The 26,878-nt window shown below is 47.1% G+C and overlaps 1 long non-coding RNA gene across 2 annotated transcripts; it reads right to left on the bottom strand.

The window, feature by feature from the left end:
• Window positions 1–5,351: 5,351 nt before the first annotated feature.
• LOC311603936 lies at window positions 5,352–26,815 on the bottom strand. Of its 2 annotated transcripts, XR_014781331.1 has the most exons (4): window positions 26,764–26,815; window positions 26,118–26,361; window positions 15,252–15,573; window positions 5,352–6,596 (listed from the first exon to the last, which is right to left on the bottom strand). It is a non-coding gene; the product is annotated as an uncharacterized lncRNA (long non-coding RNA). The 2 variants fall into 2 exon arrangements; XR_014781332.1 differs by lacking the exon at window positions 26,764–26,815 and having other exon boundaries at window positions 26,118–26,541.
• Between the last annotated feature and the right edge of the window lie 63 nt (window positions 26,816–26,878).

Below are 26,878 nucleotides of genomic sequence, written 5' to 3'. Positions count from 1 at the left end.
TATGTGTTCAGTACAGAGGGATTTTTTTTCCTGAATATTTTCAATCTGCCATCGTTAAATCCACAGTTGTGAAAGCACAGGCAAGGAAGGCTGCTGTGCACACCCAGGACAGGAAATCGCTGCTGTTTTTTAAGCTTCTGTGTGTGCTGCAGGATTTTCCTGCCAAACAGCATTCCATGCTCCAGCTCTGCAAGGCTACTTTGCTACTCATTGTATAGATGAAGGCTGCCCTGAAAGGGATGTGGCTCAGTGAGTAAAGTGCCTGTAGTACAAGCTTGCGGATCTGCCTTCCGGTCCCTAGTATATACCTGTGGTAGCCAGTATAAAAAGCTGCAGACAGTGATGTGTCTGTGACCCCAGCATTAGGGGAGGGGGACAGAGACAGGAGGGTCCTTGGAGCTCATTGAGACAGCTTAATTAAGTTCATGAGTTCCAGGTTTACTTAGAAATTCTGTCTTTAAAAATCTAGTGGAATGTTGTCTTAAGGAAACATCTGGTGTCAACCTGTGGTCTCCATGCAGACACATGCACATGCACACGTGCACATGCGCACACACACAAAGATGAAGACTCTCTCATTGAGAAGGATGAAGTCAGAATTACACAGACAAGTCATAAAAACAACAAACTGGAAATTCAGAGCATAAACTCTCCAAGGCCAGGGGTGAGGATTCTCTGCTTCCAAGACGCATTCGGTGTTGAATCTATTTAAAACAAAAGACAAAAATCTGTTGAGAATTGTCTCAACAGATTTGGTTTTCTTAATGTAAAGTGTGACAGGATGTCAGGAAAATGTATAGAGTGTGACGTATATACAAACAAAATTGGCAAGTGTTGGGCTAAGACCCATTGCCAGAATCTTCTACCCTTTCTTTGAAGCCAAGCAAGGCTCCCACATTAGCAGGTTTTCCCAGAGAAGAGGCCTCAGCCTCATTACTTCAAGTCACATGTTGCGGACATACAGTGGTTGGCAGGAACACATCAAGCTCTTAACATCATAGTCAGGGCTCAAAGGTGAATAGTGGGAAGAGGAACATGTGCTTTTGGCCTTTTAGTCATCACCATGGTTGTTTATCTCTCTCTATTCAGTACTGTCCTAGGTATACACAAGCAAAGTTTGCATTAAACGCTTTATTTACTATCCAAAGGGCACATTAGAGTTCCTGTGTCATCACACTCAGCATCTTGGCTCCTGACCGCAATTAGGTAGATGGAGTGTGGACAGCAGGCCAGCAGCCCCAACCAGCCAGCACCTGTGCTTTGTCTATGTTTATGCACACATATGTGTCCTGTTTCCAGCTATCTCACCCCAAGAATAAATATCTATGTTTCTCCATGATGATGTTTTTAACAGAAATGATGTTATTATATTGCCAGGATTACAAACTGCAGTATTTACATTGTTTATAATTATGGCATTGTGTGCATTGGGTGTATGCTTGTACATATATGTGCGCATGTTTGAGCCCCTACACACGTGTAAAGGGCCAAAGGGGAAGGCCATGTATGCTGCTCTATCTATGCTCTCTGTTTCCTTGGGACAGGGTCTTTCACTGAACCCAGAGCTCATGGCTGTCCAAAAGGGTTGATGGCCAGCAAACCCTGGAAATCATTCTGCCCACCATCAAGGCTTATAGGGATATGCAGCAACACCCAGATTTTTTGTGGGTTTTTGGGGATCTGAAACCTGGCCTTCATGCTTACTCAGAAAACTCTCTTACACAATGAAATACCTCCCAGCCTAATCATCACATCCATGCAGGGCTGTGGGAGCTTGCAGAATTTCCACCCAAGCCTTCCACCTCTATTAAATACCAGCTGTGTGCTTGTACCCCATAGTGAGAATTTTAGTTTCTTTTAAAAAAACACAGAAATGTTATATGAATGTGTTTTCATTTAAATCTCTGGTTGTGGGGTGTGGGGCTACTTCAGATTGACCAGAGCAGATGACTATGATTTGTCTTGTGCTCTGGGAGGGGCGTAATTTTGCCAGGTGCTGATAGTTTCTGCAAGTGTATGATAAGTGTTGGTGCCCTGAGAGGGGCTCCACTGGCCACTGATGCGGCTGCTGCTGGCTGTTTAGTGGTTGGAGATTTCATGACAAAACAAAGACCACATCTGTCCCAAGGGCCTAGACCCTCCTAATCATCAGGAAGTAGTCTAAGGATATGGATGTTCCCTTTCCTTTCTGATCTTCTTTCTCTCCTACCTAGTGTTGGGGGATTGGGAGGGGTAGGGGCAGTGCAGGGAGGCAGGAAAAAGAACCCAGTAAAGCAGCCAAAAGTTAGGCTACTGTGTCCAATGGAGGGATATGTATGTGTCTATGTATGTATGTATGTATGCATAGATGGACTTATCTGTGTAAGACTCAACCTCCTTTGAGAATTTTGGCACTAAAATCACCCTTTACTTGGGAACATGTGCAAAGGAATGTGTGCCAAGTGAGCCCCCCCCCCCCCGAAGACGAGAGTGGTGTGTTGCCCAGTCCCTCTATCTCTTCTGTCTGAAGTCCTCTGTGGGATAAAGTTCCAAGGATGGAGACAAACTGCTTCTGTGAGAATCTTCCCCAACACGTTATTTCAAGGGATCCCCAGGGTCCTCTCAGTCCTTACAAGGCAGACACAGACTGATGGCTGACTGAGGGCTCCCCTTCAGGACTCAGGTTTTCAAAAACATGCTCCGTGGTCCAGAGAAGAACTCTCTTCTGGGTGCTAAGGTCTAGGGGAAGGGAGACCAGACCCTAAAAGTATTCATCACAGCTTAGGTAGACTTTGCCCTCAGTCATATTTAAGCATACCCAAAGCATAAAAATGATATTTTTTAAAATAAAAATTATCATAGCTGGGAGATGTGGCCCACGCCTTTAATCACAGCACTCAGGAGGCAGAGGCAGGCGGAACTCCGTGAGTTTGAAGCCAGCCTGGTCTATAAAGCGAGTCCAGGACAGCCAAGGCTACACAGAGAAACCCTGTCTCGAAAAACAAAAATCAAATCGAAACAAAAATCATGTTTTTCCAGGGCTGAGAGAAAAGAAAGGGGGAGGAGGGAAGAGATGTATACAATGCTGGAAAGGTTTCTACCATCAGCTTCCACTCTGAGGTGACACACTCGAAGCCTCTCCTCCAGATGCCCACGTGGAAGCAGTTGCCAATAACCCTTTATTCCCAGAAAATAAAAACCAAACAGTTAGCAAATGTCAAGGTGAAAAGTAAAATCAGCTGAATAAGCAATCAGCCGTCAGGGGCCGCTCAGCTTTGGAAGCCCCAGGTGCGATCCACAGCTCTTTCCGACTGCACATCACTTCTCTGCTTGGAAAGCCCAGCCATCTCCGGGAGAGTCGAATCGATTAGAAGCCACCTTCTGTGAAAGCGACATTATCATTGAGGCTGTAATTTATGCAAAGAAATTCTGTGGCTAGGGATGATTAAATTAGAGTCTACAATGCAGGGATTTCTACAGCACGGTCCCCCTCGGGGCTTCTCACTTTTATCTACGTTAAGATCAAGTCTGTGAAAATTTGGTGCATATGGTTTGGGATCTGGAAAAAAAAAATTAGAACACTTCCACATGTCCCTGTGTATTTTTGAAGTGGAGAGAACACCACCATGGCTCAGAGAGCCAGCACAGCTTTGGAGGCTAAGGCATCATCCTTCTAAAAGGGAAAAACAGCCAGAAAGGGCTTTCCTTGAGACTTCCGGGAATGAAGCCACGCAGCTCACTTCACTCCAAACGAAAGCGGTTAATGTAAAAACGTTCCACCATATGGAGAGGACCCCCAGACAGAGCTCCCTGTGCTCAATGGGACAAGGGCGACCTGGACCACATCTCTGCTATAGCTGTGATCCCATGGGCATGCCCATTGCATTTCCATAGGCTCCACCATATTAGCCTGATGTTTGGATGGTGGTAGGAGGGAGGCAGAAGAGAGTCTGCAGGGCTCCCTGTGCGGAAAGCCCAGCCCCCACAGGCTCAACCTCTCCCTCCAGTGATGCATAATTCACCAGGCTCCTCCAGCTGAGTCAGGCAGAGCCGAGACCCAGACTGGACTGGCCTGCAGGAGGAAGAGCATGGAGGATAACAAAGGCCGGCTTCCTTGCATCAGCCTTGCCACATTGCAGGACACCAGAGCCCTGTTTAAAGTAATCTGATGTGGGCGTTTTAATAGGATGTTTGTTGTCTAGAATTTTTTTAAAATGCACTATTTGTGAGGGGTCAGTTAATTCCCAGAATGCGACCCCTTCTCTAAATATCATGGAAAAAAAATCCACCTAGGGAACAGAGGAGCTTGTTGGAGGCTGTTAGCTGGCAGCCTGCCACTAGGCCTGGTCAGGCTTGTACCCGCTTCTTCCTCTACACCTCCCTCTAGCCCTAGAGTCAGCAGCCGCCCTCTGGGTCCTTAACAAAGGAAGCTGCTGCTTAGGGTAGGGGGAGGCTGAGCTGGAACGGAATGAGGAGCAGCCTGGGCTCCTGGAGGCTACAGTGAAAGAATGGGTCAAGCTTCATTCGTTAACACAGTATGACCTTCTGGGCCCCAGGTCGAGCCTGCCATCTATCATGTCAGGATGGAGGTAGGCATGGGGGCGTTTGTGCATGTGTGCATGCCTGGAGCATATTAATCCACACAGAAACCCCAGGGGACAGCACAAGCCATAAAGTATTTTTCCCAAAGACAGATTTGGGAATAATAAACGCTCACTCTCTTCCTCCTGCTTGGCATTGCACATACACAGACATGTGCATTTGCCCTTCCACGTGTGTGCATATAAAAACTTCTGGTCCAAGGAAACACTGACCTTGAGACAAGTCATTTTTTTGCATGCAAATTGAAGTCTGACCTGGTAGGCTGTGTGCCCTTTACAGGGCCTCTCTCTTCCCTACAAAGCTATGGGACAACAGGCATGCACATGGCCCCACTTGGCCTTGAATGAGCCTGGAAAAAGCAGCAGCTTGGGAGCATCCCCCGTGAAGCCGGTGCAGCTGGCCTGAGCTGCCAGCTGCTGGGCTTCTCAACAATGGCTTCGCTGAGGTTTCCTCCATCCACGCCCACAAATGCAGAATGCCCGATGGCTGAGAAGTGCTTTTGTTACCCTTTCCCCTCCTTAATAACCGACTGCTGAGAACCGGTGGAGGAAAGCCCAAGCCATCCTAAGTGAATGGAAGCAGAATAAGCCTGCCGGCTGGGGACTCCCTGATGGGCTCTGAAGACCACTCATGTCACCTCTCCACCCTTTAGAGACCATTGGCCACCTCTTGCCAGTGCACCAGGGAAACAGGCAATGGCCATAGTCTTCTTTTTTTCCTGTATTTGGCTCTATTAGAAAAAGAAAACAACAAAAACAACAACACACCTCTTAGGATGTAGGCAAAGAGCAAGGTTACTAATGCAACTGTTAAAACAACTGGCACTTACAAAGCATTTGCAGCCTGCTTGTACTGTAGTAATAAATAGTTTTGTGTAAGTTATTTATCCACAGAAAACACAGGAAGTCTTCTGCAGTACCCACGTTCAGGGATCTGACAAAATACACACACACTAGTTTGTCTGGAAGCTTCCAGAGACCTTCGCTACTGGCTGGGTCCCTCCCTGCCATAGCTCATGAAGCCAAGGCCACATCTCCTGCTTCTGCGTGTCTGGAAGAGTGTCTTCTCTGTCCTTCTTTTCAATGTCAGCATTCACAGGACATTATTTCCAAAGATCATGAAAGCCACTGTGCTGGATTCTATTTCTCCTGGTTGAATAAAATATGATCCTAATTTATCTTCAGCTCACTCAATCACAGCCACGCTTTGAGCCTTGAACACATATCCAGGTAGTTCTGAATGACCCAGACACTGAAGGAGGCTGTAGCTGTTTTAGTTTCAGTGTTCTCCTAGGAATACTCCCCACGCCTGCAGACAGGATGCGTGCATCAGAGCCGAGTCCAACACTGAGATCCTTTCTGTGCATTGAATTATAGTTCTGGTAGAAGCAAAGGGGGATCCTCTGCACATTGTGTCATCTCGCTGATGTCCCTCGGGCACTCGAGATAACTCAGGCTTCCCATGAGCCTGTGTGGGAGCAAAGTGCTTGTTTCAGAGTCTCACCAAACAAACGTCAGGAGGCATCAACAAGAAGCCACCCATTGTCTTGCCCAAAGGTACATTGTACCACGGTCCCAGTACACTCACAATTTATCACTAAAGGGTCTTCACCTCTACTGCTTTCCCCCCAGTCAAGGCCCAGGTTCCCAACACAGCAGCTTAAGTTTTCCCTTAGTTGTCTGGACACTTCTGCTTTGGGTCTCATGAAGCCAAAGCATCAGCGGCCTTTAAAGGCAAGAGACCACATATTCTTGGCCACAGAAAGAGGAAAAGAACAGATGATAGCTTGGAAAGTTCATGTGAAAATTGCAGTATCGACACTCTTTTTCAGATTTAGTCAGTAGGGTCTTGATAAATGTCCAGGTCCAACTGTTAGGGGAAGTGCAGGCATTGAAGAATGTGGAGTTCAAGAGTTTCGGTTGGTTTCTTCACATGTCACAGAGGTAGGGTGCTGGATAACGCAAGTGATGCTCCTGGAACCTGCTGGCCACTGGTGAGCTGGACTGTTCTATTCCCTGCAAGAAGCAGAATGTTTGTTATAATCAGAAGTCAGCAAAGTTCAGGACAGTGGAACCCACTCACTCATTTCAATTATTGCCACCAAATCATCTCATACACCTATAAAAGTCATCTCTGATGTCAAATCTAAAATTTCTCTTAATATATATATATATGTGTGTGTGTGTGTGTGTGTGTGTGTGTGTGTGTGTGTGTGTGTGTGTGCGCGCGCCTCCCCAGCCCTGGGATTATAAGTGTGTACCATAGTGCTGGTTAAGCTTTGTCAACTTGACACAAACTACAGTCACTTGGGAAAAGGGAATCTCATTCACTTGAAGAATTGTCTCCATCTGATTGGCCTGTGGGCATTTTCTTGGTTATTGCTTGATGTGGGAGGGGCCAGTCCACTGTGGAAGGTGCTGTATTGGGAAGGTGGTCCTGGGTTTTATAAGAAAGCAGGCTGGGTGAGTGATCAAGGGCAAGGCAGTAGGCAGTGCTCTTCCATGGCCTCTGGTTGCGTTTCTGCCTCCAGATGCTTTCTTTGGGCTCCTGCTTCAACATCCCCACATAGTGGATTGTAACCAGTAAGATGGAATAAACCCTTTCCTTCCCAAGTTGCTTTGGGGCATTCTGCTTTGTCATAGCAGCAGAAAAGCTAACTAGGGTAGCTTCCTAGCTTGGGATTTAATGTATGATTGGGCACAAAACACAGATCCTCCATTCTTAGGTGACAAGAACATTGTCAACTGAGCCAGTTATCTCCCTAGACCTTAACAACTTCCCTTTTGATATCCTTTTCTTTCTTTTTTTTTTTTTCTTCTGAAAATTGAACTGGTGAATTAGCTTCATGAGGACAAAGCCTACCTCAGGACCGTGAGGCACTGGGACACTAGGAGGGACAGAAAAAGCTTGTTAATGTGCTGCTTCTTCTTCTTCTTCTTCTTCTTCTTCTTCTTCTTCTTCTTCTTCTTCTTCTTCTTTTTTTTTTTTTTTTTTTTTTTTTTTTTTTTTTTTTTTGGTGGCCTGGCAACTGGAGATACCGAAAGAGGCCTGGAAATCATTCCGAACGGAGATCAGCCCGCCTAAGCGGAAACTAGGAAAATGCATCAGATACCAAGTAGGCGGCAGAGCTGTCTTCATAAATCGCCGTCTGCAGGCCTTTTAATGTGTCAGTGTACCCCAGCCATTAACCATGTTTAATTGCTATCTCCGGTAAGTTCCGTAGATCATTACCATACCAGTCATTTTTCAAAGATCCTCGTTAGCACAGGACTAGGGAACACACAAAAAAAGGACATGACAGGAAATGTCTAGAGAGATGCTGTAGGAAGGGGGCTGGTAACAGGGAGGCAGCCCTCAGAGGGGATCTGTCTCTACTGGCTCTGTAACCAGATGCACCACACACATTGGCTTTTCTACTGTGGCACACCAGGAAAAACAAACCAGCTGCTGACTCACACCTGCTGTTTCCCAGAGACTATTTAGTCCATGTCCACAGTGCCTACTGGAGCAGAGGGACCAGGCAGCAGCCACTTTTGAACTGTGTCTGGAGGATTCTAGGAGTAGTGCCTCCTCAGGGCACTCAAAGTGGTAAGGAGGGGGGTGTGTACTCTGCCTCTGCCCAGTGCCAGGCTATGCTGGCTACTGAGATTCAAGGTCATCCGGGACAAGGTACCCAAGGACGTTTCAACAGACAATAAAGAGGGAGGGGAAGGGAATCTCCAAGTGAGCCCAGTTACTTCAGTGACAATTTTCAAATTGTCATGTCTTTTGTTCATTTACATTTTGTAATTTTGACTACATCCCTTTCCTTTCTCCTTTAAAACACATCTGAAATGATCAAAAGCCTGTTCTACCTTTGGTGGTGTGTCTGATTTGACGTCAGTCATATAGGATACATTTATGTCATGGTGATGAGTCTCCTCCACAGGTGATCTGGACTCATGTTCTGTTCCTGGCATCTTACTTTCCTGGTGTCACAGAAATGCCTCACAGAATACAGGCATCTCGCTGGAATGGTTATCCCCCTCAAGCTTGCACCAAAGGCCTCTGAGTTCTGTTTAATTTTGAAGTATAACTCCACTCCTACCTTAGAATTTGTAGATGACATGGGTTGATATTTATTGAGGTCTTGATACCAGGCACGTGTGGATACGTCCCTAGCACTCTCATGTTAACCCTTGGGCCAGTGTCTGTATTATTGCTACCCAATCTACAATGGAATATTAAACATTATGAGTTTTTATCCAGCCCCATCCAAGTTCCTAGCTTGAGAAGCTGCTCAGCTCTAATGCCAGTGACACGGCGCCTACAGTCTCTAAGACAGAAAAGTCCAGGAGCTCTGAAAGTGTAGTTTGTCAGGCCCTGAGTAGATTTCTCATTTCAGTAGCTCACAAAAGTTTAGGCTGCAATTTTTAATGGTGTTCTAAGTTTTATCTCTTCTCTGAAGACTTCTGTGGAATTATGTGGCCCTGTGCTCAGTAAGGATGTCACGGTGTTCTCCATAATGTCTATTATCTTACGTTCCATCCTGCTATGTTGAGAGCACTCTAAGGACATGAAAGTGAGATGTGTACCTGCTAAGATCATAGCCCTCATGCAGGCCCATTTCCACTTCCTAATAAAAAACCGGATGCTGATGCAGAGCCAAGATTGCATAAACTCATATCATTTTTCCCATTGCTGGACTTAGAGTAGATCCCAGTAGCTTCCATAGTAAACACTATGACCAGACATCTAGCCTTGGAGCATGACCTTTCGCATCTCAGTTTTGTCACTTGGGTGTTGCATGACGGACAGTGGGTCCTTTGCTCAGTTTTCAGCAGTTTCATTTCCTACACCATATGAAAAGGAAGCTAAAAGCCATCACCACTCATGTACACAGGTTCAGTGCATTGCTTATACAGAAATACTTGGTGCTCAGAGGGGGCAACTGGGCAACATAGTGTTGCTCAGCCTCCTCTTCCAGAATCAAAGAGGGCAGTAGATGGTAGACTTTTGACAAAGAAAACAAGCAGCCTCCTGGTATGTCTATCTGTCCCAGAATCAGAATCAAGAAAGCAGGGCCCATAGCTTTGACCAGTCCTCAGTGCGTGGAAGAAAACGTGTGTCTAAGTTTTCATGTGTTCACTTCCAGGGTGGGTAGACAGCTCAGTGGGCAGAAGTGCTTGTCATTCAAACATGAAAACCTGAGTGTCACCCTGGAACCTGAGTAAAGGAGAGAACAGACTCCACAGTGTCATTCCATGAACTCCACATAGCCCTGCTGTGACAGATAGACATACATTATTATTTTATTGTTGTTGTTGTTAATTATTATTATTCAATGAAAAGGAAAGAATGCTGACCTTGCAGAAAGCAGGGGTGACAGGCAGAGGCAGATGGGTTCCAATGGCAGCCACTGACCTTCCTATCCAAGGCCTCAGCTAGGTCTGACATATGGGGTTCTGTAAGGGTGGTGAATGACCGTGTAGGCAGTGTTCTTAGTGCAAGGAACATTTGCACTTGAGTCCCTCACCCAAAAAGACAGTAAGAAGTGTAGAACGTGCTAGGGGGAAAAAAAGGCTCACAACTTGGGTGAGTGAAGAAACTAATTTCTCTAATAGCTGGTTTCATTGACTTAATCAGTTCTTTAGTTGAATTACAGTAGACTGCTACATCAGCCTCCTAAGTAGCCAAATGAGACCTTCCCTCAGCTTGTAGCTTCCATGCCTGTGACAGAGAGCCTGCTCCTTGCTCTGACAAAACCCAGGGTATCTAGCAGGCTTTGTCATCTTCTTTCCTCCCGAGGGACCCAGTGTTCAGGGGACATGTACCACAACTGCTACGGCAAACTCCTTCAGTTAACCAAGCCTCAGTTTAAACTTTTGTTCACAGCACCAAGATCCCCACCCAGGGCAGGCTGCCTGGAAGCTCAGGCTCATTTCCTTTAGACATGAAGGGAGGACAAGAAGGATGGATTGCTTCCACTTGTCTGTGATGGTTCTTCTTAACTGGCTGTATAGGGTACTTTTCCACTGCTGTAATAAAGTACTATAACCAAAGCAACTTACGAAAGAAAGGGTTCGTTTGGTGCTTGTGATTCCAGAGGGATAGGAGTATAGGAGTCTGTCACCATGAAGGCAGGGAACAGAGCATCAGACAGGCAGGCATGGTGCTAGAGCAGCAGCTGAGGGCTCACACCTGATCCACAAATAGAAAACACAGAGACAGACAGACAGACAGACACACACACACACACACACACACACACACACACACACACACACACACGAGAGAAGGAGGGCAAGCACGTGAGCACAGTGGGGAGGGTGAGCCTTTTGGAACCTTGGGCCACCTACCCCCATCTACCCTCCAACATGGCCACCAACTAAGATCCAGTATTCAAACATATGACCTATGGGGCCAGTCTTCTTATCGACACAACGTGGAATCACTTCAGAAGGGACTCTCAATGGGTGGCTGGCTAGACCAGGTTAGCCTGAAGGCATTTCTATAGGGGACTATCTTGATGGTATTGGGGTGAGAAGACCCACACATTGGGGCTGAACACAAGTAGACATTCTATCTCTGCTCCTAGCTGTGGCTATGACTGACTGCCCCAAGTTCCTGCCTTGATATCTTCCTGATGACAGCCTAGAGCCTGGAACTGTGAGCTGAAATGACCCTTCTTCCCTTATTTACCCAGGTATCTTATCATAGCAACAGAAATGAAACTAGGGCAGCGGTAATACCTGAGGAGCCTTTGTGAAAACATTCTATAGTTAGCTCAAAAATACAGCTGTAAATATCGTATAACTATGAACAACTGTAAGCTATGAATATCAGTACTGCTATAAAAACAACATCAGTTAAAAACAATAGCAGCAGCAGTGTGCGAAACATCATAATAAACTACATCTCAAAGCAATGGTCACATTCGTCTGAACATTTGGCTGAGCTATTCAGTTCTGGTGTCCAGATACAATCTTGGCTAACGGTGTTTGGATACCGATGTTCAAGGAATGGCCTCAGGTGATACAAGTTAGAGCATCTGGTGTCTATGCTCCCTCCACACAGGGCACTTCTCTGCTAACCCCGCCCCCAAACATTTTCTATTACTGTTTTTGTTTCTTGAAACAGTGTCTAATAGGATCCAGGCTACCTGGAATTCACTATATCTCCAAGGATGACCTTGAATTTCTCTTCTGCCCAACTCCCTTCCCTCCACTCTCTGAGTGTGAGGATTTTGCAGGTGTGTGCCACCACATCCAGTGGGAACAACTGCCATCAAGACAACGCTGGGAGATCCATGAAAACTCACACCTCTGCCTCAGCACTTCAAACTGCAGTGTTGGCCCTGCTCATACTCTGCCTATTCCCACCCCTGTGTTCCAGCCACTTCAAATTGGCCTGAATTAGCAGGCACAGAGGAGCCCCTGATGGCCCCTGTCCCTCACTAAATACCATAAAAACATTTGCTTTATTTGTGACTGAAAGAAGATCTTCTTCTCCCTCTTAAAAAAATCTTAACCAGATGGAAGAAATATATAAGCCTGAGTGTTTTTCTGTTCTTCAAAGCAACTGCGATAGGCCCCATACCCTGCTCTTTTTCTCCCATGCATTGCCTCAGTTGAGTGAAAGGTGTCCTAACAGACCATGGTGGCTGCCCATCCTGAAAGATGTGAACAGAGAGAAGACGCTGATGGTAGCAGAATCAGTTCTCTCACATGTCACAGACACAAAGAGTTATTTCCCAAAGCAGCAGTGTGGGCTTTGGTGTCTTCAAATATGAGTGTCCACTGATATCACAAAACAGCTTTGGGTCTCCTTAGCACCAAAGGCATCTAGCAGGGGTCAAAGTTGAAGTCTTAGCATCAGATTCCACACAGGAGCCTATTCAAGGACCCTGGTGAGAGCAGCCTCCTAGTACAGCAGCCATCACAGCAAATGAAACCATTCAGGGACCAAAAAAAAAAAAAAGACAAAATGCAGAGACGAAAGGAAGAATCAGTTAAAAATGCGTCACTCTTGGGGGTCACTGGGAAAGAGCTACACAAAAATAGACACCATTGTGTAGTACAAGAGGAACTGTCAAAAGGAAGGCAGAATGTGTAGCAGTCACCTGAGAGGGGGGCTTTCCCAACTTTAAAGAATAGGTGGCCCATCCTCCTGCAGGTTCCTGTAGCCTAACATCTGAGAAGGGTTTTTTTTTCTTCATGGTTGCTACATGTGACCCATGCTCCTTAAAGGGGAGGAGGAGGAAGACTGAAGGATTAGGAGAAGGTAGAGGAGGAAGAAGGAGGAAGGAAGAAGGAGGAGAGGTAGATGAAGAAGAAGAGAAGGAAAGGAGGAAGTAGAGGAAGACTTGGCTCCATTCATAGCATGCCACCTGCAGGGACTTCTCTTCCTGTGTGCCCATAGACACCCAAATGATTCTTCCTATTTACAAACCAATCTACACCATCTGCTAACTATGGCACATATACCCCCCAGATCACCAGCATCCTTCTTGTTGTCTTCCTGCCTCCCCCATTGGGAGGGAGTGATGAACAAAGATGAGCACAGGCACTACGGAGGTGGAAAGGTTTCACAGGAGCAGATCACTTAGTCATCACAGAAACCCAAGTGCTCAGAACCATGGACACTTGGGCTGCATTTCCCAGTGCAAGCGTGCTGGGATTGGATGTTCCAGCTCTGTGGTGCCCTGATGAACATTACGGTGGCTGTTATCTAACAAAAGCCAAGATCAGTGACTATCAGTGTGACAGGATCTACAGTCACCTAGGAGACAAGCATCTGGTCATATTTGAGAGTTTATACTTCGGGTCAATTGATATGAGAAGTCCCACCCTTATTGTAGGCGACAGAACTACATGGTCTGAGGTCCCATACTAAGTTAGGATTTTTATTGCTGCAAAGCAACATGAGTTAAAGCAGCTTGGGAACCAAAAGGCTTCTCTCAGCTTATAGTCCCATAGCATGATCCATCATTGGGTGAAGTCACAGCAGAAACTCAAGCAGGACAGGAACCTGATGGCAGGATCTGATGTGGTCACCGAGGAGGGATTCTGCTTAGAAGCCTGCTCGCTTGCTCGGCTTGCTTTCTTATAGCACCCAGGACCACTTGCTCAGGGTGATAACACCCACAGTGACCTGGGCCCTCTTACATCAATAATCAAAAATATGCACCACAGACTTGCCCACAGGCCAGTCTGATAGAGACATTTTCTTAACTCAACTTCCCTCTTTCCAAATGACTCTGGCTTTTGTTGAGTTTACTTAAAACTAGCCATCACAGGAACTCAAAAAAAGAGACAGCAAGCCGAGTGCCAGCTTTCACCTCCATTTCCTGACTGCGGACACAATGTCCGTTCTTGTGCTCCTGTGACTTCCCTCTCTACAATGTACCACACCCTTAAACTGTGAGCCAAAATAAGCCCTTCTTCCTTTATTTTTTTTTAATTTTTTATTAATTTATTCTTGTTACATCTCAATGGTTATCCCATCCCTTGTATCCTCCCATTCTTCCCTCCCTCCCATTTTCCCCTTATTCCCTTCCCCTATGACTGTTCCTGAGGGGGATTTCCTCCCCCTGTATATGCTCATAGGGTATAAAGTCTCTTCTTGGTAACCTGCTATCCTTCCTCTGAGTGCCACCAGGTCTCCCCCTCCATGGGACATGGTCAAATATGAGGCACCACAGTACGTGTGAAAGTCATACCCCACTCTCCACTCAATTGTGGAGAATGTTCTGCCCATTGGCTAGATCTGAGTAGAGGTTTAAAGTTTACCACCTATACTGTCCTTGGCATGAGTGAGTTAACCCAGAAGTAGAAAGACTCAAATGGTATATACTCACTTTTAACTGCATACTAGCCCAAGGGGCATGTCCCACGAAAGCCTCCTCTTACCAGGAAACTGGGACAGAGGGGAGGACACCCTATTGGGACTCTAAATGAGAGAAGCATGGGAGAATAGCAAAGTAGAAGGATCCAGAGAGTCCTAGAAGCCCTTCCTCCTTTAAGTGTCTTTGGTCAGGTACTTTCCTCACAGCAATGAGAAAAGTAGCCAATACCCCCAGGAAGGCTGAACTGTATGGGAATTTGGAAGTGGTTGAAGAAGTTAGCCCCACCTCAGTAGCCTGCCACTGGGTATGTGATTGGAAAAAGTGAATGTGCCACATGTTCCCTTGCTTGGCAGGTTCACAAGGTATGGGGAGTGTCAAGTTAAGCCTTCTGGAGGTCCATAAAGAATGGCGAGTGAAGCATCAGCGTCTCCTGTGCTTTCCTGCTCCAACAATCCTGCTCCAACAATCCTGATCCGCTGCTCACAGTGTCATCTACTAGGGACTCTTAGCACACCAGTGAAAGCTCAAAATGGAGCTGAGGCTGGGGAGGTGATGGCTTCCCACTTCTTAATGAAGGCTTCCAGAGGTGATCTTGTACCGCCACCCATCCCCCCCATTTCCTCATAGCTACATCAACCTGATTGATTGCTATTGGTGCTTGAGGCTAGCACAGGATAGTCTGATTGGCCCCTTCTGTCCTATAAAGGCTTATACACTGTACAATAAAGACACCTTGAGTCTGGTCTCTGGAATCTGATTCCTGGGATTCTGTTTGGACCTCATCACCACTCATCCCTCTTCCCCCCCCCCCCGCCCCGGTTCCTGATCCCAACAAGATACATACCCTGCTAGGTAGAAGGTGGGGGTCCCATCAGGAGTGTGGGAGAGAGGAAAGGCACCTTGGAGCTCCACACTCCTGCTTCCAAGAGCAGATCAAATAAGGGAGGCCGCCTTTCAGGAGATTTCAAGGAGTAGGCATCTGGAGGCGAGCCACAAGGCACCAATTTGTGGGGATAAGTAGCCACAGAGCCCCACCACTTCGGGGGCCAAGCTGCAGTCCCTAGATTCCCATCCTCTTCCAGATTGCCTTTTAAAGTGGCCAGAGAAATTTCCTTTTGCAGGATGTGACTGTTAATGCAGAGGTGCATATCTGTCTGTCCTAAGGGCTGAGAAAAAGAATGATTGCTGAGCATTCATCCTTAAACAGGACACCTATGTCACCCCTCTCCCCAATACCCAGGAAACATAGTCAAAGATGAGTTAGAAATGAGGCAAGGAGGGGAGGCTAGGGAAGGGAGGCTGCCATCCAGGTAAGACACAGGGCAACAGCAACTGTGATGGTTAGTGTCATCAAATTGACTCAAGAGTCATCTGGGAAGAGGAAATATTTTCATCAGATTGTCATTTTCTTGATTCTTGATTGATGTGGGAGGGTCTAGCCTACAGTGAGCCTTACTGTTCCTAGTTAGGGTGTCCTGGGAACTACAAGAAAGCTTAGGCAGCAAGCCAGTTAACATCATACCTCTGTGGTTTCTGCCTTGCCGTCCCTCAATGATGGACCCATGTGACACATAAGCATAAGAAACTCTTTCCTCCCCAAGATGCATTTACTCATGGTTTTCATTACAGCGACTGAGAAAAAAACTTGAATGGCTTAGGCTGGGTGGCCATGAACACACAGCAGCTGGGGGTAGCCACACAAGATGGGACCCTTCCATGCCCCATCATGGACAGAGGGGGGTGCCCCGGAAGCCTCATTCCTTCCCAAGGGACTAGTGACATTACTTGCAGATGCAAAGAAGGGGTACCATTTCTTCAGAGATGTTGCCATTGGAAGACAAGCTGAGAGGAAAGGGTTCAGAGGAAAGAAAGTTGGTGACTAAAGGTAATGGGAGGTGAATATAATCCAGCACACTGTATATTTATATGAAATGTAAAAAAAAAAAAAAAAAAAAAAGGAAAGAAAAGAAAAAATGTCCAGGTCCAAAATAATGGAACACTTTGCCTGAGAAAACCTGACATCTATTATCATGGCTGCTACAAAATTCCCTGCTTTTCATATATTCTCCCTGTGTGCTACAAAACTAATAAGTAAATAATATTAACACTTCCCCAAACATTTAGTCTCTCTCTCTCTCTCTCTCTCTCTCTCTCTCTCTCTCTCTCTCTCTCTCTCTCTCTCTCTCTCTCTCTCTCTCTCCCCCTCCCTCTTCTTCCCCTCTCTTTCCCTCCCCCTCCCCCTCTCTCTTCTACAATTAGTACTTTTGTGATTATTTAATTAAGCAAACCTTTCATACAAGCAAGGTGCTCAGCTCATTCAGTTCCCACCTGTGACCTTTCCCAAGCTTGTTTACCTGTAAAGACACAATGTAACTAAAGGCGGTCTCCCAGCCCCGAGAGCAGGCCTGGGAAGCAGCAGGCGCTTGGTGTCCCCTAAACTTTCCAGGCCACTGAGGTTTAATTACCCCCGTGCAGCTTACTGTGGGGGATGGGTGAGTGGGGGTGGGGTGACCGAGCCTGCAGAACTGACAGGCCCCCATCCTCCATCCACTCTGCCACAGGAGCCAGCTGCACACCCAGCGTACCAAGAGACAAAGAGGGGCAGAGCTGACTGCTGGGGAGTCTGCATTCAGCTGGCAACTTGAAATGTTACATTCTCCTTTTCCAGTAAATTCTGTACGTTGGAAAGATTGAGGTCTCTCTGCAGGGCTCTAGGCTGGCCTGGAAGGCGGAACTCTAAGGCTTAATTTCCAAAAGGGGGTGTGAGCTAGAAACCCCTTCAAGATCCAGGGACTGGGTTTTGTTTTGTGACCAGTCACTGCCACAAAAGAAGAACCCACCCCCACCCGGAGTATTCAATTAACCCTGTGTGTGACGCCTAGGACTGGAGGTTGGTTCAGTCCCCATTCAGGGGATTCCGAGGGGTGCTTTCTTTAAGGATTCTTTTTAACAAAGGAGGCCAACTAAGTAGCTTTTTTTGTTGTTGTTGCTGCTGGGCTTTGGCCTATTGTTACCTCCAGAGGGACCTTTTCCACTTAATTGGGCTTTAGAATCCCACCACTATTGTATTTGTATATAAGGAATACCAGCTGAGGAAGTCTGCAGGTTTAAGTCTATAAGCACTTGGGCAGGCAGCCTCCCAAGCTTCTATAGCTGTGCAGCCAGATGTAAATCATCCTGATAGAATTTCATAAAATTCGAAGCACAACCAGAACGTGTTTCCTACACAGAGTTTCGGTTAGGCATCAGACACTGCCATCCTGTGTGTGTGTGTGTGTGTGTGTGTGTGTGTGTGTGTGTGTGTGTGTGTTGGTGTCCAGTGAATCCCTTGTGTTCAGGCAGGACTGGCTTTTATGAAAAAGTCACCATTAATTGGATAAAAGGGATGGGATAACAATTGAGATGTAATATGAATAACTTAATGAAATATATTTTTAAAAATTTCTGCTCACTCCAGATGCCCCACCCCTCCCAAAAGCACACAACATGGTTTGGTTTGGTTTCCTCTGAGGCTCCAGCATTTTAGCACTGCAGTTAGATACAGAGAGCCATCCTCCCACAGAAAAGAAACTGTCGTGAAATGTACACAGCATAAGTCAGAGAGACCTGGAGAGGACCAGTGGGGAATATAAATGTGAACAGGGCCTGGTGTCAGACAACAGGGCACGGTGAGGCCTAAGGACAAGCCACCATGCCACATCTCTCAGAGACTCACTTTTGCAGGAATTACACTCTTTCATTCCTTAATTCCACCCCCCCCCCCATCTGGGACAACAGTTCTACTTCCTGCCTAGGGGATTAGATAGATGTCTCAGAGGGTGGTGTATCCTATTGGTGGGACTAAGCAGAACACCATAAATTACGGTGGCTCTTGCCCAGCATCTCTTCTGTAGACAGCACTATGGGAAGCTAGAAGACTCCACATTTAATGAGGTGGTCTCTGGCCAGTCATGGGAGTCTAGGATAAGTTTCAATCCCAGGACTGTGTGTGATGATGACTACCATCAGCAGCTAACAAGGGGGCCCTACCTATTCACAACCCCTGGTCCGCCTCACTACTGAGCACTAGTTGCCTGGCCTGGGTAGCTGTCTGGGTGTGCCACCTCTGTGCCCAGAAAACCTAGTTTTCTTTGCTGAGTGCATGATAGAGCTTGCCATTGTGTGTCCAAAATACACATGCATGGCACATACAAGCTGAGCGTGGCAGCTGGCCTAGGACCCACAGATAGGACAGTGTATCCAGGGATGTTTGTGAAACAGACAAGAAGGCACTCAGCAGTGGGGTCAGAAAGTGCGCTTCTGCCTGCACTTCATTTATGACACCTCCTTTCATTTGCTCTGTAGACAAAGAAAGCAGAGACACTTGATGCTTCGGCTGGGGAGGGATGGCTCAGTCAGTAAAATGCTTGCCTTGCTATCATGAGGACCTGAGTTCCATACCCCAGAACGCACATTTTTAAAAGCAAGGCATGGTGACATGTGCTTATCATCCCAGGAGTGTTGTTGCAGCAGATGGCAGAAACAGGCAGATCTCTGAGCGGCTCACTGTCGAGCAAGTCTAACCTTCTCTAGGGTGAGCTTCTCCTCATCAGTGGGAGACCTTGTTTTGAAAATCAAGGTGGACAACACCCGAGGGACAATGGCTGAAATTGTCTTCTGTCAACCACATACATATAAGTGTGCCTCTGTGCATACTTGAAAACACACACACACACACACACACACACACACACACACACACACACACACACACACACCACCTACCAGGGCTATCCTTGCATGAAGTGACTTGGTCGTGTGTGTCAGTGAATCTGAGAAAAGAAATCATGTCTTCATATAGAGCTGACCCTACGAGCCAGAGTTTCATCACGAAGACTCAGCAGCATACTGGGTGAGACTACATGTTAGGGAAAGCACAGCCTTGGTCAGGACCTTCCTCCAGTCCCTTTAGAGACCCTTAAAAGGGATTAATCCATGTTGGTAAAATCATATATTTGGAGATCTAAATTAAACCTAAACATTTTAACCATTTTACCAAGTGTCATGTTCATAGAATTGAGAAGTGATGCTCCAGAAACCCCATCTATTAGCAAAATAAAGAACTGATAACAAGGGGTCACCATAATAAGAAGCAGAGATCTTCCATCAGTTGAATTTGAAGCCTGGAAGCTGGGTGAGGTGCCAGCACAAAGTGCCCTTTCTGAGCCCCCGCTGCTTGGGGGTTTATACGCACCTGCCAGCTTTCTCAGTCTCCACTCTAACTCGCAAAGGTAAGAAGACAGTGACTCCTTCTGAGATATGCAGCTGTTGTGAGGGGATGTGCCCATCTCAGAACAAGCAAGAACTGACACCAGATGCAAGCCAAGCCGAAGCTTTTGTGATTGGCAAGGATCTGATTAAAGCACAGGGGATGGCACAAAGAAAGAAATGCTGATACTGTATATTTAAAGGATCCCTATGCGTGAGGGGGGCATGGCAAAGTGAAGATGCTTATGAAATCAGGCTCTGGCTGTAGCTCAGTTGCAAAGCACTTGCCTGACATGTTCAAAGCCCTGGGTTCCATCCACAGAACCTCAAAAACAAATAAGCAATAAATAAACAAATGCTAGTCTTCCAGGAACTTCCTCTCCTGTGCTGACATCTTATTCTGAGGATGTAAAAATATCTGCTGCTACTCTCTCTTTTGGGCCATTAAGTGCTTCAGCCTATACACTATTCAAATTATGTAAGAATTTTGTTAGTGTGGAAGCCAGCAGCAGTCAGCCATTCAAGGCTCCCACTATTTCTAAGTGCCAGACAGAGACCAATCAGAATGTAGGCTCTGTCTCTTTAAATAAACAAGGGAGCTTCTCACTCCTTCTTGCTTCTTTACCCAGTGCTCACAGACTGAAGCTTCCCCCGCAGCTGGGGAATCCCCATGGGCGCAGCTGCGGCCATTTTGTTGAAAATCTCAGCCCACTGGTGCAACCCCAGGCTAGTTCACGTCCTATCTATTCTCTGGGAACATGTAGCTTTTGTCACTTTTTTTGGTCATCACCTATTGTCAGCTGCTGGTGTTGAGTGAGGGGTGGAGGAGAGAAGGGAGGAACTCCAGAGAGAAGCGAACATAAACAGACCACAGGGCATGACTGGCTCCATCCATTTGGGAGCCCAGTGCACAGGTGTGTGTCTATAGTGTACATAACTTCCAGTGTGCATAGCTCCCAGGGAAAGTCTACAGGATGCTGTGATGATGCGAGGAAACAGGCACTTAAAACCAGCTGGAGGGAAACAGTGTCCTCTTTGCAGACCCCTATGCCTCTGTGAGTTATGTGTTCTCACAGCCTGGAGGGGAACACAGAACCTTCCTGTGGCATTCAGAAAACCAGGCAGGACCCAGAGAGTCTAGGACAAGGTGGATACAGACCGAGGGCCGTTGGAGAACCTCACGCACAGAGCAGGCTAATGGTTGGGGACATTGGCAATCTGAGGCTCAGCATCACACTTTCCCCAACCTGAGTACCAAGCAGCTTCAGACCTCAGCAAAGTTCTGCCCCCAGCACTGGACCTAGCCCTGTAGGCTTTTCCCAGCGTTCCTCGCTCCCTCAGCCAACTTCTCCTCTGTGATCCTCTACTGAACCCCCCCCCCCAGAAGACCTTTGCTTCAGGCCTTGATATTTAAAAATTAATTTCACTCACCCATTAACACAGGTGGGGTCTTATTTATAAGACATCCTCTCCTGCCTCATCTCCCTCTCCCCTGGGACAGTTGGTGGCTTGTTTACAGGCCATTAAGCTACAGTGGGGGTGGTGGAAGGAGGCTGTGAGAGGCAGGTCAACAGTTCTGGTGAGACCAAGAGGACAGGAAGCAAAAGAGGCAGAGGGGTAGGAGAGCCAGCTGATTGGGCAACCGCTCAGTAGCCCAGAAAGCAGGAGAATCCCTGTTCAGCACACAGAACCCACACAACAAGGCTGAGGTGGTGACAGACACGTGTAATCCCAGCGCTGCTCTGACAAGATGGGAGATGGAGAGTTGCCAGGGTGATCTAGGGCTAGCCTGGACTATATACAGCTCAGAGGCAGTGGCAGCAGCAGCAGCAGCAGCCACCCTGTGGCTGACAGTCAGGGTGGGTAAGTTCTTCTTATGCCTGCCACATTAGTTAGCACCACATGGAAGTAGGAGATGGGAGCCTTGGTCCCCTCAGATCTACCCCAGGAGATGGATGTGCAGGCCTCATCTGGTACAGGACAGATCAGCAGTACATGAAGAATATTCATGCCAGACCAGAAGTCATACAGGGTTGGATCTCTTGAACCTGACATTGTCTGTCCACTTTGCTTTCTGAAGAACGTGAACATGGGGGCAAGCAGCCACTGTGAGGTCACGTGTGTGGAAATCATATGACTTTTAGGTAATTTACCGCTCTCTAGGAAATTGTACAATCACTCCCCATGCTGTTCTTCAGCCCAATCCTTCCAGCGCACACACAGGGCTGTGGCCTTCTCAGCAGGGACATTCAACCCTGACCCCTTCCCCACTCAGGGCAGGGCACGTTTATCTGGCTACCTAGATCTCTGCTGAAATCCTTATCAGTCTCCTGTAGCCATGTCAGCCCCCTTAAATCCAGTCTCCCTGAAGCATGCATACAGACACACACACACACACACACACACACACACACACACACACACACAACACACACACACTCCCCACATCCAATCCAATATGCCTTGCAGCCCACACTGAAAAAAGCACAAACATCTCCCGGGCCTGGGCCTGGGCCTGGGCTTTATCCTGCCCCACTGGTCTTTCACATGGACCGGTTTTACTTTGCTTCCTCCAGTGTGCCTTGGGAGGTCTACCTCCAGAGTTCTACACTTGCTGCACTCTTGTGCCTTAAGGCACAGCCTTCCAGAAGCTTAGTCCTGCCATTCTTTTCATTTTCCTTTGTTTCTCTGAAGTTTTCTTTCAGCTGCTTGGTCATGAGAGCCCCAACTGTTTCACTTGGTATCATGCTGAGAGAAGAACCTTGCATAGAGTAGGTGACAACAGGCATTTATTTGCTTACCTCATTTGATTTTTTTTTTCTTTTGATGAAGTAAATTTGTTCTTGAACATTTAAAACATGTATAAAAATGCATTCTCATTGCTTCTCGACCTCTACGGCCACCCCCTCCTCCTCTCAAGTCTTCTCCCTACATTCATGTCTTTTTTTTTTTTTTTTTTTTATGGCCGTTGGCATTTAATGAATACAAAGGTGGGTGTGGACTCTTAACTTGCTACACTCCCACACACATATACCTATGGCCTTTCTGGTGCCTTTCACACATAGTCGCCCAGTCCTCCTTTGCCAGCACCTGAGAAACGCCCTACCTTCCTTCTGAAGCCTCACTGATACCATTTCATTCGTGTCAGGCACTTCTTGCTCTCTATTCTCCATCAAGTCACAAAGTCACCAAGAGGAAACCTGAATTGGCTCTCTCTTGTTTCTGGTGGATGTATGAAGGGAGACTTTAGGTAAGTCAGTAAGTCCCCGCTGTGCCTTTATGATAATGAGAGCTGACTTTGCCCATCTGCAGAAGGAAGGAATGGGATTCAGGAAACACAAAAGACTCCAAATGCCTTATGGATTTGACATGAACTGACCAGAGAGGTTCATGTGTTGAAGACTTGGTCCCTGGCAGATTCTTAAGACTTCAGGAGGAGGAACCTAGTTAGAGGAAGTGGGTCACAGGGTGTGTGTGTGGGCAGGCCTTTGGAGGTTGTACCTTGTTAGTCCCCTCCTCATCGCTGTTTTGTATCTACCATGTGGTAAAGAAGCTGTCAGGTTACCTACTTTTGTGGCCAGTTCCATAAAAGACAAGTAACCCCAGACTAAACCCTATGATATTATGAGCCATAGTGACTCCTTCCTCCTTGAAATCAACATATTAGGTATTTTTGGATACAGTCACATAAATTAACTAATATAGTTACATTTAAATTGTGCTAAAAGTCATTCAGATATTTTTTTTAAAAGCCTTCATGTGATGGTTGGTGCAGTCAACTTCACAGAGCCTAGAATCATCTGGGAGACCTCTGAGTATGTCTATGGGGGGCAGGGGGCTTGATTATGTTACTTGAGGTGGGAAGACCTTTCCACTGTGGGCAGCACCATTCCTTAGCAAGTTGAACACTAATGTGTATGCAGTCAATGCTCTTTGTTCCATCACTGTAGATGTGTTGTCATCAGCTCCCCACCATGATGAACTATGCCTCCGACCTGCAAAAAACCCTCCCTTCCCTAATTCAGTTATGTCAAAATATCATATTACTGCAAAAGGAAAAGAAACTAAGATGCTTGGGAATAGGATTAAAACAGAAACTATGACTTCAAAATATAAACAATATTTAAAATCAATGTACAAACCTTTAAAATGCATTCCAGGAGATAGTGAGTATTTAGATGTATACCTCCACACTTGACCACCATGCCCAGTATGCATTCAGTATAATATAGTGAATTAAATTGTTGCTGCTAAGTATGCAGTATTTTCATGGCATGACCCTCCTCATTTCTCTCATGAGAGCAAGTTATGTATAACTTCCCTATGGCCCAGCCAGTGGATGACTTAGGCTCATCAAACCATGGTAGTTTGCAGAATTATCTGCACATGCATTCCCCACCCCCACATAAAGCAGCTGCATGTTCATCTTTCTGGTCAAGTGACTGACTTCTTCAGCCTCCGATGGAGAGAGACAGAGCCAGCTGCATGCTAATCTTCTCTGGCACTAGGTGGCCTGTATTTTTTTCCTGGACCAGCTCCGGTACAATTGTCACAGCCTTTTACTAAGCCCAGCTCCCATCTCATGTGCACAGCCTGCCATCTGGGCTGAGGTGGTGTGGTGGACCTGGAAGGTTAACGGGGACCATAGTCCTCCAGCTACACAGTGAAAGAAACAGTGTGGTGGTACCAGTCCCGCCACAAATGAATGACTTGGTTTTCAGATCATGAATTTGATGAGGGGACAAAAACCAAACGTTATGATTATCCAGTTATCTGAGTGTGATGCTGAGTTGTCCTCTGAGAGACAAACAGTGCTGGGATAGCCTACTCTCTCTGTACCACCATTGAGTCTCAGCTGGATTGGGGCCCCACTCAGCGGTACAGAGGAAGGGCCCTGTTAAATGCTATCCTATGTGTTCAGGCTGCCTAGCCCTCCCACACTGGGCCCTAAGCCTGCATCTCAGAGCCTCTGCCCTGCAGACTTTGGCAGTAGCATCTGGACTTTGGTTGCCACTGTCTGCATTTCTTGCAATCCCCCCACAGTGGTACGATCCTGGGGGAAGCCTCCTGAATTTCCCAGGGTTCAGATTCTCTTTGTCTCTCCCTGTAGTTGAATGGGGTCCTCCCATTTGTGTGCCACACACCACTTGATGCAAATCTCCTGGAACGTGAAGCCATAGACACCCCCACCCTGGAGGAACATCAGTTTTGGGCTGCTACGGATCACTGGATCATTATAATCTAATACATAACCATCAACACTGGGTGTGCCCAGGAAGAAGAGACATGAGCTGGAGGGGGCTGTTTGGAAATGGTGGCTAAGCTTAAACAATCAATGCAGGTGATTGATTCAAGCACGGAGCCTGCCTGAATAGTGGATAAGGATGAGAGCATCCGGAGGATGCAGGAAGATGGAAAGCAAGCACGCTGTTAAAGAAGGAAGCAGACACACCACCTCCAGGACAGGACCAAAGGGAAGGTCGGGAGCTCAGACCCACCTTCATCAATACCCTGAGGTTCTTGCACCTGGCCCTACAGGTAGACAAGGACTCAGCCAAGCCTCATGCCAGGATTAGCCTGCTGGACAAGAAAATAACTTGCCTATGAACCAGCACTGCCCTTCCAGACCCTCACCATGGGTCAGAATTTTGGTTAGGCTTGCAAGACCCTGGAGTCTTACCTAGCCCAGGGCTGTGACCACCAGGGCAGTGTGCCTGCCTCAGCCTGAAGCTGATCTAACCTGAGCTAATGTGCTTCCCCACACAAGAACACTGCTCTCTGGCTCCTGCGATGCCCTGAGCCGCTCCGCCGATGTGCTGGGGCTATGACCTATATCTCATGTCACTCTTACGATGACAAACCATTCTTGTGTGTGTCAAGCACCAGGCCCAAAGCCAGGGATGCAAACACAAATGCAAACCAGGGAAAAATTCTATTCTCCAAAAAGCCCAAGCTTGCTACAGCAAGGATAATGATCTTTTCCTGTGAAGAATTCAGACACCACCAGCTTATGTGATATTTTCCCCTAATTCCAGCCAGCTTCCTGGTATGTCTAGGATGGGTTCTGAATCAGAAATTGGCCACCCCACCCCCACCCCTGTGTATTCCACGGCCACCATCTCAGTCCCTCGTGAAGCCTCCCAAGACATTCATTCCCCTGGAGACATGTTAATCAGATTCTAGGCTGCTGGGACTCGGCAGTCTGGACTACAATTCCTCCTTGGCTAGGTCCCCTCTAAGATAGTCCTCCTGATTCTGGAGGAGGCTTTATGATCCAAGTGCAAGCTCAGCCTGGTTCTTCCTTTTTAACAAGGAATTATGGAAATACAAGAAATCTTCCGGAATCAATTTGCTGCATCGCAACAGCCAGCCTCAGCAGAATGAGTGTTCCCATAAACACAGCAAAGGCATGGGCCAGACAGCCCGCATTATGAGACCCCCCCCCCCATCATCCCCGACTCACCTGAGCAGCGCTGCCCAGGTCCGGCTTCCTCAGACTCCAAGCCCGGAGAGCTCTGTGTCTCATCTCAGAGGCAGTGTGCAGTGCGCTTTTCCCTGTAGCCCAGCAGACGTCAAAACACTCCCCAGACTGCAGCATGAATCTAAATTTGGGGTCCTAGGCAGGGGCTTCCAGAGGTGCTTGGCACTGCTTGGCACGGGCAGTAAGTGTCTCGGCTCCCATCTAGACTGCTGACCTGGCATGGGCGCTGTGTGGTACAACGCCATTTAAAGCTGGCGTGAGGAAGCTTTAACTGTCTGTTCCCCAAGCTCCTAAGCCTTAAACTGCAGGCTGAGACAATGTCCCACGATGCCACAAACGCCCCGAGCTGCATGCGTACAACCAACCCCTGCAAAGTGTGCCAACTAGAAGGAAGCCATCACTTTCAGCAGAGTGAGTCGGAGTGGAAGGCTGTTTATCTCCACCCCCTCCCCCTGCATCAGTTAAGTCAATCACAGTACATCTTAAGTGGGAAGATATTTGTATTTATTCTTGTGTTCTTCCATACATTCCTGGCCCATTGAAGCCATCCTCACCCCCCCATCACCCCCCATGCAAACAGTTCTACCACCTTCCCCTTTCTATGCTACAGCATATTGTTCAGATTTACCTTATCTGCTTAAACCTCCGTGTGGGAAGGATACGGCTGCTGGAGGAGACACGGCTATTTAAGCCCCGTAGCCACTTCAGAGGTTAATAATGCACACCAGGGCAGGACTATGTGG

The sequence above is a fragment of the Acomys minous genome (assembly GCF_964271855.1).
Source record: "Acomys minous genome assembly, chromosome: 8".
NCBI lineage: Eukaryota > Metazoa > Chordata > Mammalia > Rodentia > Muridae > Acomys > Acomys minous.
The sequence above is the reverse complement of the archived record's forward strand: the minus strand, read 5'-3'. Positions and strand labels throughout refer to the sequence as shown.